The sequence below is a fragment of the Corapipo altera genome, unplaced genomic scaffold (assembly GCF_003945725.1).
Source record: "Corapipo altera isolate COAL_440 unplaced genomic scaffold, ASM394572v1 22b, whole genome shotgun sequence".
Classification (NCBI taxonomy): domain Eukaryota; kingdom Metazoa; phylum Chordata; class Aves; order Passeriformes; family Pipridae; genus Corapipo; species Corapipo altera.
The window spans coordinates 11,713,856-11,725,416 of NW_020884876.1; the positions used below are offsets into that span (position 1 = coordinate 11,713,856).

Here is an 11,561-nt window from a genome sequence, read left to right on the forward strand (position 1 = left end):
TACGTTAAGCAGAGGAATTAGGTAAAACCCTCAACCAGCTTATAAGTGGAGGGAGTGAGGGGGGAACCCACAGGCGGAACTCACCTCCCTCAAAAAAACCTATCAGCCTTATCTTGAAAAAATGTAGGACAATTAAAAGCCAATAATACTTATGGGGGAGGATTTTGTTTCTTAACATCAAAACAAAATATTTTTTCCTCATAGAAGCTTTTACTCTGTATGTTTTGATGATAAACCTTACCATTGATTTTACCTTTGGGCTAAAAGGTCCAAAAGTTTTTCATCATCTTTTGTGTTCCTTCATCGTGCATTATCTCATTGCTCAGAGCACTTATGGCTTCTAACCACAACACAAAGGGCAAAAAAATAGTTATAGGTATTTTAAATAAATCATACTAAAATGCAGGAGTAATGGAAGTTACTGTGTCACCCAGGATCTGAGTAATTACAATAATAAAACACATAGCAATTACTTGCAGCTATAAATTTTTAGGTTACCTCTAACATTCTCTTGGGTTTTGCAGAACAATTTATTTTAGCTCAGAAAAGTTAAAAAAATGTACCTACATCGCCATCTTGTGGAAAGTATCCCTTTTCCATTTATTGGATTTTGCTGGATCAAGCACCATTTCGAAAGGAAATTTCTGTTTCTTTAGTATGCTGCTCTTACCTATCAGACACGTAAACTTTTATTTATTTTTTTAAATAGGACAGTATTAATTTAACTTCAACTCATTTTCCTACTCTATAACATAAAAAAGATGAGATAGATTCTGCACCAAACTTGTAGTTCAAAGTGCAACTCAGATAAAACCAGCAACTTGGAGAGAAAAATCATATTACACTGAATGCATCTCAGTGACCAATTGGAATATTCTCATTTTCCAGAACCAGATTTGTAAAATCCCCCTTTTGAACACATCTTCTCACCTACAATTTATCCATCACCTGCTCAGCATTTCCAATAAGGCCACCAATAACACCTGTACATTTCTCACCCTCAGAGGAGCTATAATGGCGCAGAATTCATGACCAGAGTGGGATTAGTTCTGCTGTGAATATGAAGGAAGCACTTCATCATCCTTTCCAGGTTAAAACATACTTCCTTCCCAGTGTAGCCTGTAAGAACCACGAGGTATGTATTTTTCACACAGGGCTGGTAAATAACCATTAATCAGTTACAAGCACTGTTATATAAGATAGACTCAGAAAAAGGATAAGAACTTGCCTAGTTTTCTAGTCATTAAATGCTTTATATTGAGATAGATAATTTTGAAGGAACTATCCATAAAAGTTAAAAAGCAAAATACCATAACACGTAAGTCTTCAGCATGAACAATAACTGCAGCAAAACTACAGTTGGGATACAAGTCTGGAGTTTTGCAAACTGATGCCTCTTTTATGGGCTGTCAGTCTGATATATTTAAAAAACATGTATTCAAGTCTTTCACATTTTTACGTGGACCTACTCTATCTTCAAGTTAATCTCCCTTATCCATCTCTACCATACTTCCACAGGCCATTATGAGTATGAATACATGTTTATGTACATCACATTTCCCAAAGAGGTCTAAAAAAATACTTTGGCATTCTTGAGCTCAGGCAGATTATACAGCATTTTCTTAGCAGTGTTACTCTATTGTCACCAGCAGGAAGACTACTGAATTCTAAGATCCTGAATGCCAAAAAAAGAGTCCATTTCAGTCCTGTTTGCCCTCAAAACACAAACAAGCCAACCTTTGTCCATCAGGTATAGATAGGGCAAAGGGGGGTGGGAGACGTGGAACATTTTTTACTTGAGTGGAAACTGTAACAACCAATAAGACCCCCCTCAGTTATGATGAACTACCAGATTCAGAAATCCTCATCTCCCCCTGATTCAGATCCAGTTGTGAGAAACAATAACAAAATTATAAGAAATTTATATTTAATAGGTTTATTTTTTAAAAATAAATACTAATCAATAAATAACATGTATGATAGTCTTCCGCATCTCAAGACCGTGAAATTATTTTCTCAGAGATATTTTGGGGAAGGTACCATTGTCCAAGTTAGGTCAATACTCATAAGAGCCTGGGATTTTTGGCACAAGAGAGGAAAGTGAAGGGGAACTAGGTTCTGGGGAAGTTTCAAATGAAGATAGGATAAATCCAGGTACAAGTGTGAGAAATTCTGAACCCACCTGTTTAATAAATTTCAATAAATTATAACAAGCATGAAAATAAATACTTAATAGAAAAATTAAATCCTTTCAAACACATTTACACAAAAATGTATATGCATACATTTGGTCTAAGACCAAATATACTGTCTTGAACAATGTATAACATACTTCAATAGTGTACACAAAAAAAGTCTGTGTCAAATAATTTCCACTAGACTGCAGTACTTCAGTCATTTGCAAAATGCTGTCACAAACTAATCTTATTTCTATGATAAAAATTAAACAAATATATGTTGTCATATGTATATTTTCCAATTGTGTTATCACAAAATAAATGCTATTTTAAGGCTGATCTAAAGATAAAGGATGAAATTATAAAATAACATGCTAATATTTTTGTCATTGTTCTAGTTTTTGGAGAAATACATATCTGTCATGGGAGGAATGACTGGATTACAGTGCTCAAAAAACAAAGATCCTCTCACATGAAATTTGATTGCAAATAACCAAAATGCATTAAGAAGGGAACTAATGCAATTCTCAACAAAATTAGAATGGTAACAAGAGGTTTACATTTAACTATTTGTACCTGGTTACAACTTATTCTTTGAATTCCTACTCTTTGTAAGATGTGATTATTTTAGTAGAGCTCAATATGTTGTGAACATGCGTGTCTGTATTACTGCAGTGATAGATAAACATATAGATACAAAACATATGCACAGAATTAATATTCTTGCCAAGAATTTTGTATTCATTCTCAGTACCAACTGACAGATATCTAATTGGAGTAATGGATGTCTAAGTTTCTGGAAAGCTATTAATCACTTTCACATACTTAAGGCCATTCAGTCATTTCTTCCAGTGTTGTTGAAAATGCAGAAATGTTTTGGAATAATTCAGTGTGTTGATGGTAAATATGCTGCAAGGTAATAATCACCCGGCATATCCTGACAGTAGACCAGATGTCAATTGTATCTCACCAACTGAGCTGAAAGTAAACTAGAAACATATAACGCTACTGTGAAAGGTGTCTCAATGAAAACAACTCAAAGAAAAATAAAACCTGTTCTCAGAATTCAGTTAAATTCAAAGAAATTCCACCTTGAATTTAGCTCAGACAAATCTGAAGACTTTCAGAATTCATCACATGCTGTATGGATAAATACATACAGTGTTTCTTAATATATTTGATAGGAAACATATGACTGGAATGTTTCAAACCTTGGGGATAAGCATAAACTTAAATCTACACATCACATATCAGAGGTACCTCACATGCCTAATAAAACAAATAAAGAAAAAAAACAGCCAGCAAACAAACAAAACCCACAAAGCATAGTTCTTGGCTATTTGTTAGGTAAATTCTTCAGATCCTGCAGTTAAAGCCACAATACAGCAGAATACCAGAACACATTTTTATATATCTAATTACATGAAGTCCCTGATAGCTCCACTTAAATTGATTCCCAAAAAAGACAGAATTTTCATTACATATAATGAAATTAATTATTTTTCTGCCTTTTCCAGTGGAATAGTTGGGTTTATTGTTAGTTTTCCCTTTATCAGGGAGTACATATAATTCCATAGAATACTACAGAAACCATTATATCGGTGCTACACAGGGGGTAAACTAATTTAACGTAAATTAGCAATTATGAGGAAGCAGATAACCTGATCTATAGATGACCATATATTACACATAAATATGACTATCTGCCTTTCTTAAGAGTTAAATTATTTTATGTATTTAACTGCAGATGGAAGTACTCCACTCTGTTTTGCACAATCCAGTACTCATCTACTCATATGAGTAGACCTGTCTCTCACTTTATAGAATATATGGGTAAAATTGTTCCATACATGCCAATGCCAAATATCCTAGATGTTTTGGTTTGAAGCTCCCAGGAACTAAAAGGAAACTGGTATCCTGAAAAACTAGAGCTACAGGCCAGATTCACCAAAATTGACTCTATTGTCAATTCTTAATATTGACTGTATTCTTAATAGTTTTCCAGTGTTTAAATATCAAATTACTGATGATGTATTAAGTAACTGTTTTCCAGCTTCAGCTTAGACTTGTAGGCTCTATGTCAGCTCAACTGTAGAGAATTAGAACCAACCAAAGAAATATTTTGAGATGATAGTTTAGCTCTATTGTTGCAATAATACTTTCTACTCACTCAGTTAACATAGTTATCAGAATAACTGTCTGAATTGGAATTTATAGAGAAAATAGGTTTAGGCCCTAAATAATGAATCATTTGTAGGGCATCTCTAAGGGCTCTGCTTTGCAAGACTCTCTCAAATCTATCAAATAGCTTGCTTGGTTTTAGAGAATAACAAATTCAGGGATTGTACTCCTCTGTAGTTGCCTACAAAAGTTTATCTGATGTTAAAAAACAGGTGCAAAGTTTCATGTTCCTAGATATATTTTCTAATATTTTTTGCTAGTCTGTATAAAATGGAAAGCTGATATTATGTAATAAATGCAAGCTGAGAACTAAGTGTCCTTAATAATAAAAAACTGCAAGCTGTAAGTCAAAACAAATACCACCCTTCAAGACTTTGACAAAATCACTTCCAGTTCAAAGAATGCTTCTCAATCCTCATGCTACCTTTTTTTTTTTTTTTAAATTCATCATTCATTCGTGCAGAGATAATAACAAGGCGGGTTTGTCACGGAAAAAATCTACTCTAAAAAAATTAATTTTAAAAACTAGCATCTCTATTACTACATTGCCCTTCTTCCAAAGATATCCAAGCCAGGAATCAAACATAATTCCAAACATAATTATGAGAGGTCTTTTTTTCCCCTACTTTTAAAACTACTTCAACACACTTTATGCTTTCCTTTAATTCAGAACAGAATTAAGTTGCTGTGCCACAAAGAGCAAACTGTGACAGCTGATTTCAAAGCAATCCTTCAAGACAAGTCCTGACTGCCATGCTTGTACTCAGCTGAAGAAGATTACTCAAAGGTTGGATGAACAAGAGCTGCTGTTATACAACCTCAGTGGTCTCAAAACTGTAGAAGGAAACATATGGGTAGCATATCAGCACTGAAAATGGCAGGTCTGCAAATGTGCAACATCCTCCTGATGGCCATTATTATCATATAAGCCCAGTATTCATACATAAAAATATGAAGATCCATTTTTATTGCTTTAGAGCTGGACATCAGAAATCACTTTAATATTTTAGAGCTCTCAACTCAGTGTGTCTGAAAGGACCATGGCACCATGCTCTGTTCAATAAGGATTTGATTTCTCTGTATTATTTAAACACCCACCTTTAGGGGATTTTGTGCCCTTTTTCTCCACAGTATACTTGCATAATTTCTCACAGATTCTTGGAAACTCATAAAAGTTTTATATATGTGTGTCAAGGTAAGAATAACCACTTTCAGGTAAGTAAAAGTAATGTCTATTAGGAAAAGCTGTAGACATCAAGAGAGCTAAGTAATTCTGAGTTGCTTTAGGGCTTTGACTTTGCATTTATTCAAACGTGTATCTCAGGAAAATCCCTACTTTCTACATGTTGCTTGTATTACTGGCACACAAAATACCTTCAGTGCTATACTCTTGCACATTGAACAGTTTTTCAGGATGCAGAAACCAGTAACTTTCTTTAAAGGATTTATTTTTTAAGCATTCCTCCTAAAAGTTACAATTTTGTTCTGCTGAGATTCCCAAATATAGTTTGAGCCTTCAAATTCTCCTAAATATGAAATGACTGTGATGATCTTTTAAAGAGAAATTGTACAGTTTATTCAAAGTTAAGTGATTGGTGCACAAGACAATATTGCCACAGACTTCGGTGGTGCAGTATCAGGCCTTATAAGAGCAGTCATTCCTGCCTTTTCTGTGACTTCTAAATTCAAATTATTTTACTGGCAGTTTTCTCAGAAGAGTTGCATTTTTGAACATTAGAGAATGTTTACAATGTTCAAAGCATTAATTAATAAAGTAATTAACTATACCCCACAATGTTAATTTATTTAGACACTATTCAAAAGACATAAGATCACAGTATTTTATTAAATATTTAAACTGTCTAACTGCTCATTAAATATTTAAACTGTCTAAGCAAGACAAAAGTTTTCATAGACTGAAGTGTTTTTCTTCACATATATTATTCTTTATACTTTCTACATATGCAAATGTCTTTATCTCTCTCCTTTTCAGTACAGCTTGAAACAACAGAAAATTATGAATGAAAAGACAAGAATAGACCAAGCAGCAGCATTAATTCTGTATCACGATCAATACCCCAAAACAAGTTTTCTTTCTGCCTCCCTTCCTTCTTGTTATAATTTCTGCAGGTGTCCAGAAAATGTATCACACCAAACAATTACAAGTCTATATCCCTGAGAGAAATTACAAACACGTTCACTGTTTTGCTAACACTTTGCTAAACTTCCTTTAAGACAAGGATATTCTCATGCAATAGTGATACATATCAGACAAAAATATAGCATAAAAAATAATAAATTAGTTGAATTAAGGGCTATACAGGAGGTCAGAGACTTTAAAGAAAATCCAACAAGCCATTTCCTCAAATAACGGGACTTTAATATTCTCTTAAATACCATTCACTTACTGTGTAAGGAATGACCTGCTCCAGACTTCTTTACACATAATAAAACAAAGAGTTAAACTTGTGAGTATTGATACCTAAACAACCTTATAAACATGTGCAAGACTGACATGGCCATAAAAACTCTGTTCATCCCTAATAAATCACTCCTTTTATTTAAATAGCACTGGTATAAAAACAAATAACAGTTACCATCTAGATTTACAGTGATGTAACTGAGGTCAGTGCTTGGATGCATGTGTTTTAGTGAATGGTTATTTCTATGCACACTTAAAACTCTGAACCATATAGAATTAATGAGGCTGCAAACAAAGGAGAATAAAGTTCTACTTATAATTTGTCTATATGCCTGATACACAGCACTCATGCACAAACAGAGAAACCGGTCTCTCTACAGCAGAGCTAGGTGAACTTTATATTTAGAGGCTTATATTGAGCAGAGGGAAAGTAATTGCACAATATAACATGAACCAACCAACTAACTTTCACTATTGTCCTGTTCTGTCTCTGTACAGGCAAGTGACCACTAGATTGCGTAAAAAAGAAATATGTGTGATTTCAAGTGGTCTGTTGAATAAAAGTAGAGGACCCAGCAGCTCAGTTCTGGAAAGAAAATCAAAGTCATACTGAACATAGACAGATCAATTCAGTAAGCACCACAAACTACAAAACACCTTTGAACGTGCACCATCAATTGCAGAAATGGTATTGTTTAATTTAGCTGGGAAAAAATGCTGTGACTGTTGGAGTACTGCATTTCACTTCACGTGGGATAGAGAAAAGAGGACAGAGAAAGCGAAGGAGACCAAAACTGTTTTTCTGTCTGTACTCTCTGGTAGGGAATTGGGGATATGCTCTCTATGCTGCCAACAGAGGCATTCATATCACGTGTCCTTGAAAAAGCCCCTAAAAAGATAACTGTTTTTATAGCTTATTTCACTCTCCAGCATTGTGCTGCCAAGCACTGTAGGACACGTAGCAGAACTTAAGTGAAACTGAACTGACGAATCCCTTATAAGTGTTCTGTTTTAACTTAATAAAATCATGCTGGTGTGCCACCGAGAAGGTCCTCCCCCCATAAGTTACAGTCCAACTACATTATTGCAACCAACAAATGGAATTCACAATGAAGAATGCAACTGACTTTATTATTTCACATCACTTAGATTCTAAGTTTGTTTTGAAAGCCTCTACTTTCCTTTTTTGTATCCACAAAGTACATAAGGCAACAAAGCCTGATGCATTTAAAAGAATCTGAGAACACTCTTGGAAGAAAAGGAATGCACATGAAATTATGATTTCTGGAATACTTATTTTTGTAATCAAATCAAAACTTCTCTGCACCTTGCTTAAAGCCATCTTGCCCAGAAATTTCTTCACACATCTAGAAAAATCTCTGTAAACTCACTTCTCACATATGGAACAAGAGAACAGCAAGAATCAATTGCTTTCAAAAACATTTTTGAAAAAATATAAACGCCATTTCTTTTGCTCTCAAGTTTACACATATGATCATGGTATCTCTATGATTACCATGCCACAGACTCAAGACACTGCATAAAATGTTTGCCACTTCTTCACAAAATTCATTTTGTTTGTATACAAAAACAAACCAATGAACTCCTAGCACTTCAGTGGTCTCTCACCATTCCACACCAGTTTCTCATAAGTTGGAAGGATTCCACAGAATCTCCAAGGACAAACTTTAGAAGGAGGCTTGAGTTAAAAGATCGGCAGCACATAAACCTGTCTTTTTAATGGCAACCACTTTACATTGTTTAGCACATTTAGCAGGATTTAAGGATGAATCTAATACAGTCACAAACTTTCAGAAAAATCCTGTGAGGTAGAGGGGGAAAAAATGGTGAGGGATGAAATATATAGTCACTGCCAACAGGTCTTGAGCAAGCACTGCATGAGCAGGTGAAAAAAATCTAGTGACTGTGAAGAGCTTGATGACAGCTCTGGGTCTGCTTCCCTTATTTAACTGTTTCCACTTATATTCACCTCTGCATCTGTTACATATTTAGGGGTGTTTTTCTTAGTAGCTTTGGATCCATTGAAGCAGGTGAGCACATATTTAAAAGACAACTAAAAAGAAAACAAGACATTAAAAAGAAAATAAGACATTAAAAAGAAAACATTAAATAGTTCAGAGAAAAGTAGAAGGAGCGCTCTTTGCAAATAAAGGCAGCAAACTCATTTTAATTGAGTTTATGCCATTTGAATGTAGACAAATTAATCGAACAGTTTAATTTTAAATGAAATCAGGGGAACATAATTTGATGCATATAATCTCTCTTGGCAAGGACTTCTCAAGAAGGACAACAGCAAACACACGCACATACCACCTGCAAGTATCTATCATACACCGATCTTCCTTAAGCAGCTTTCCCCCACCTTCCCACCCTTCTACATTAAGCAATTATTTAAAACTCACTTTATAATCTTACCTGTTTTCCTCCATATTTATGTGCTGACAGAGGTCCCAGGTCAGGAAAGCATGTGGTATGCGCTTGAGATCCAAGTGCATAATGGCAGGGAGAAGGATTAATTCCTCCCAAAATGCCTTTCTGAATATGAACTCTTTGGCCAAGGGTGATGAATTTATGCTTTTGTTTTCAAGCTGTTCTTGGAGGGAAAAGGAAAAAAGAAAAAAGTAACCCACAGACTTCTCTCCAAAGTACTTAACATCTTTTGATTCATATGTAAATAGGTTTTTGTTAGGTTTTGGGTTTTTTTTTCATATATAACCTTACTTTAATACCTTAATTGCTGGGTAAGACAATATGTAGCTATGTTTGGGACTATATAATGTATTTTAATACTTTTCCATATCAATTAATTTTCTTTGTATTGGTGAGTCTGTGTAATTTTGACAGGGACTTGAAGGACTCAACAGTCCAACAGATTGTAATTTCACATCTAAAAAGTTTAGAAGTGTTGCAGAACTACTTAAGCACTTGACCAGCTCCTCCCTCAAAGAAATACAAAGGAATCCAAACATCTGTATTAAAGTGCAGTTACATGATACATTGTCTTGTCTTCAGACAGCTAAGCCAGTTTAAGATGTTCCCATGCATTTCCTCCCTGACACCAGCTATTCCTTCCTTCATTTAAGCTGCTCCCTGGAATAAGCCAATTATATAAAACCTTCTTTGTGGTTTAGATGTTTTACCTGCAGTAAAATACCTCTCTCTATTTTTGATCACAGACGAAAACACACTCCAAATTACAAGTACCTACCTATTACTGAAAGGAAGACACTTTTCTTGTTTAAAACACCCATGGTGATGATGTTTACAAAGTAATCCAGAGGAAATTGTGTGGATCATAATGACAAAAAATCCATGAAATTCTGGTCTAGGCATCAGGGAGCTCACAGAGACGCAGTTTACATTCCATTTGCTTTTGCCAAGACTGCTTATCTTGTAGCTGTACATATGATGCAATAAGAACCATAAAGTTGTGAAGCAGAAAAAAAACAAACAAAACAAAACAAAACTCCCACTCCTTATGTGAACTACAGGTTGGTGGTTAAGACAGTCCGTGAAAGGGAGGCACATATTTGCATTCCTACTGCTGAGGAAAATACTACATGTCCTAAGCCATAACACAAAAGGCAAGTCACAGAATCACAGAATCATTTAGATCAGAAAAGACCTCCAAGATCATTGAGTCCAATCATTGACTGATCACTACCTTGTCAATTAGACCTTACCACTAAGTGCCACATTCAATTTTTTCTTGAACGCTTCCAGGGATGGTGACTCCACCACATCCCCGGGCAGTCCATTCCAGTGTTTAACAAACCCTTCCATGAAGAAATTCCTTCTGATGTCCACACTGAACCCTCTTATAGTGAGGGGCCCAAAACACAGAACTCGAGGTGCAGTGTCATCAGTGCCGAGTACAGGGGGACAATCACTTTACTAGACCTACTGGCCACACTGTTGTCGATACAGGCCAGGATGCCATTGGCCTTCTTGGCCACCTGTGCACTGCTGGCTCATCTTCAACCGCTGTCAACCAGCACTCCCGGGTCCTTTTCCGCCAGGCTGTCTTCCAGCTACTCTTCCCGCAGCCTGTATCACTGCAGGGGGTTGTTGTGACCCAAGGGCAGGACCCAGCACTTGGCCTTGTTGAACCTCAGACAACTGGCCTTGGCCCATCGATTCAGCCTGCCCATATCCTTCTGCAGAGTCTTCCTACCTTCCTGAAGATCAACACTTCCAGCCTCTAGTATCATCTGTGAACTTCCTGAGGGTGCACTTGATCCCCTCGTCCAGATCATCGATAGATATTAGACAGGACTGGGCCCAATACTGAGCCCTGGGAAACATCACTAGTGACCATCCAACAACTGGATTTAGTTCCATTCACCACCACACGCTGAGCCCAGTCATCCATCCAGTTTTTAACCCAGCGATGAGTGCACCTGTCCAAGCTGTGGGCTGACAGCTTTTCCAGAAGAATACCATGGGAGACAGACTTTGCTGAAGTCCAGGTAGAATACATCCACAGCCTTCCGCTCACCCAATTCTGCCACCTATCTTACAAGCAGATCAGCGCAGTAAGTGGACTCCAAGGATGTCTAACAGACCAAGTCTGAAGGAAATATGTGTAAATGAGCTGTTTGAGTTTGGATGCTGACTATTTGAAATGCTTCTCAGTACTGTTTAGGATTGGACACAAAGATATGTTCAAGTTTGTGGAGCTCTAGATTATATGAATTTTAATGTTTCTATCAAATTCTGGTGGCTTTTAAGAGACAAATTCTGGTGGCTTTTAAGAGACA

At 36.1% G+C, this 11,561-nt stretch overlaps 1 long non-coding RNA gene across 1 annotated transcript in view; it reads right to left on the reverse strand.

Annotated features, from left to right (window-relative positions):
- Positions 1-1,021: 1,021 nt before the first annotated feature.
- Positions 1,022-11,561, reverse strand: part of LOC113943942 — a 20,238-nt gene continuing 9,698 nt past the window's right edge. Inside the window, exons 3-4 of the long non-coding RNA XR_003526514.1 lie at positions 9,217-9,389; positions 1,022-1,119 (exon numbers count right to left, since the gene is read on the reverse strand). This is a non-coding gene — a long non-coding RNA (uncharacterized LOC113943942). The remainder of the gene's footprint in view (positions 1,120-9,216; positions 9,390-11,561) is intronic.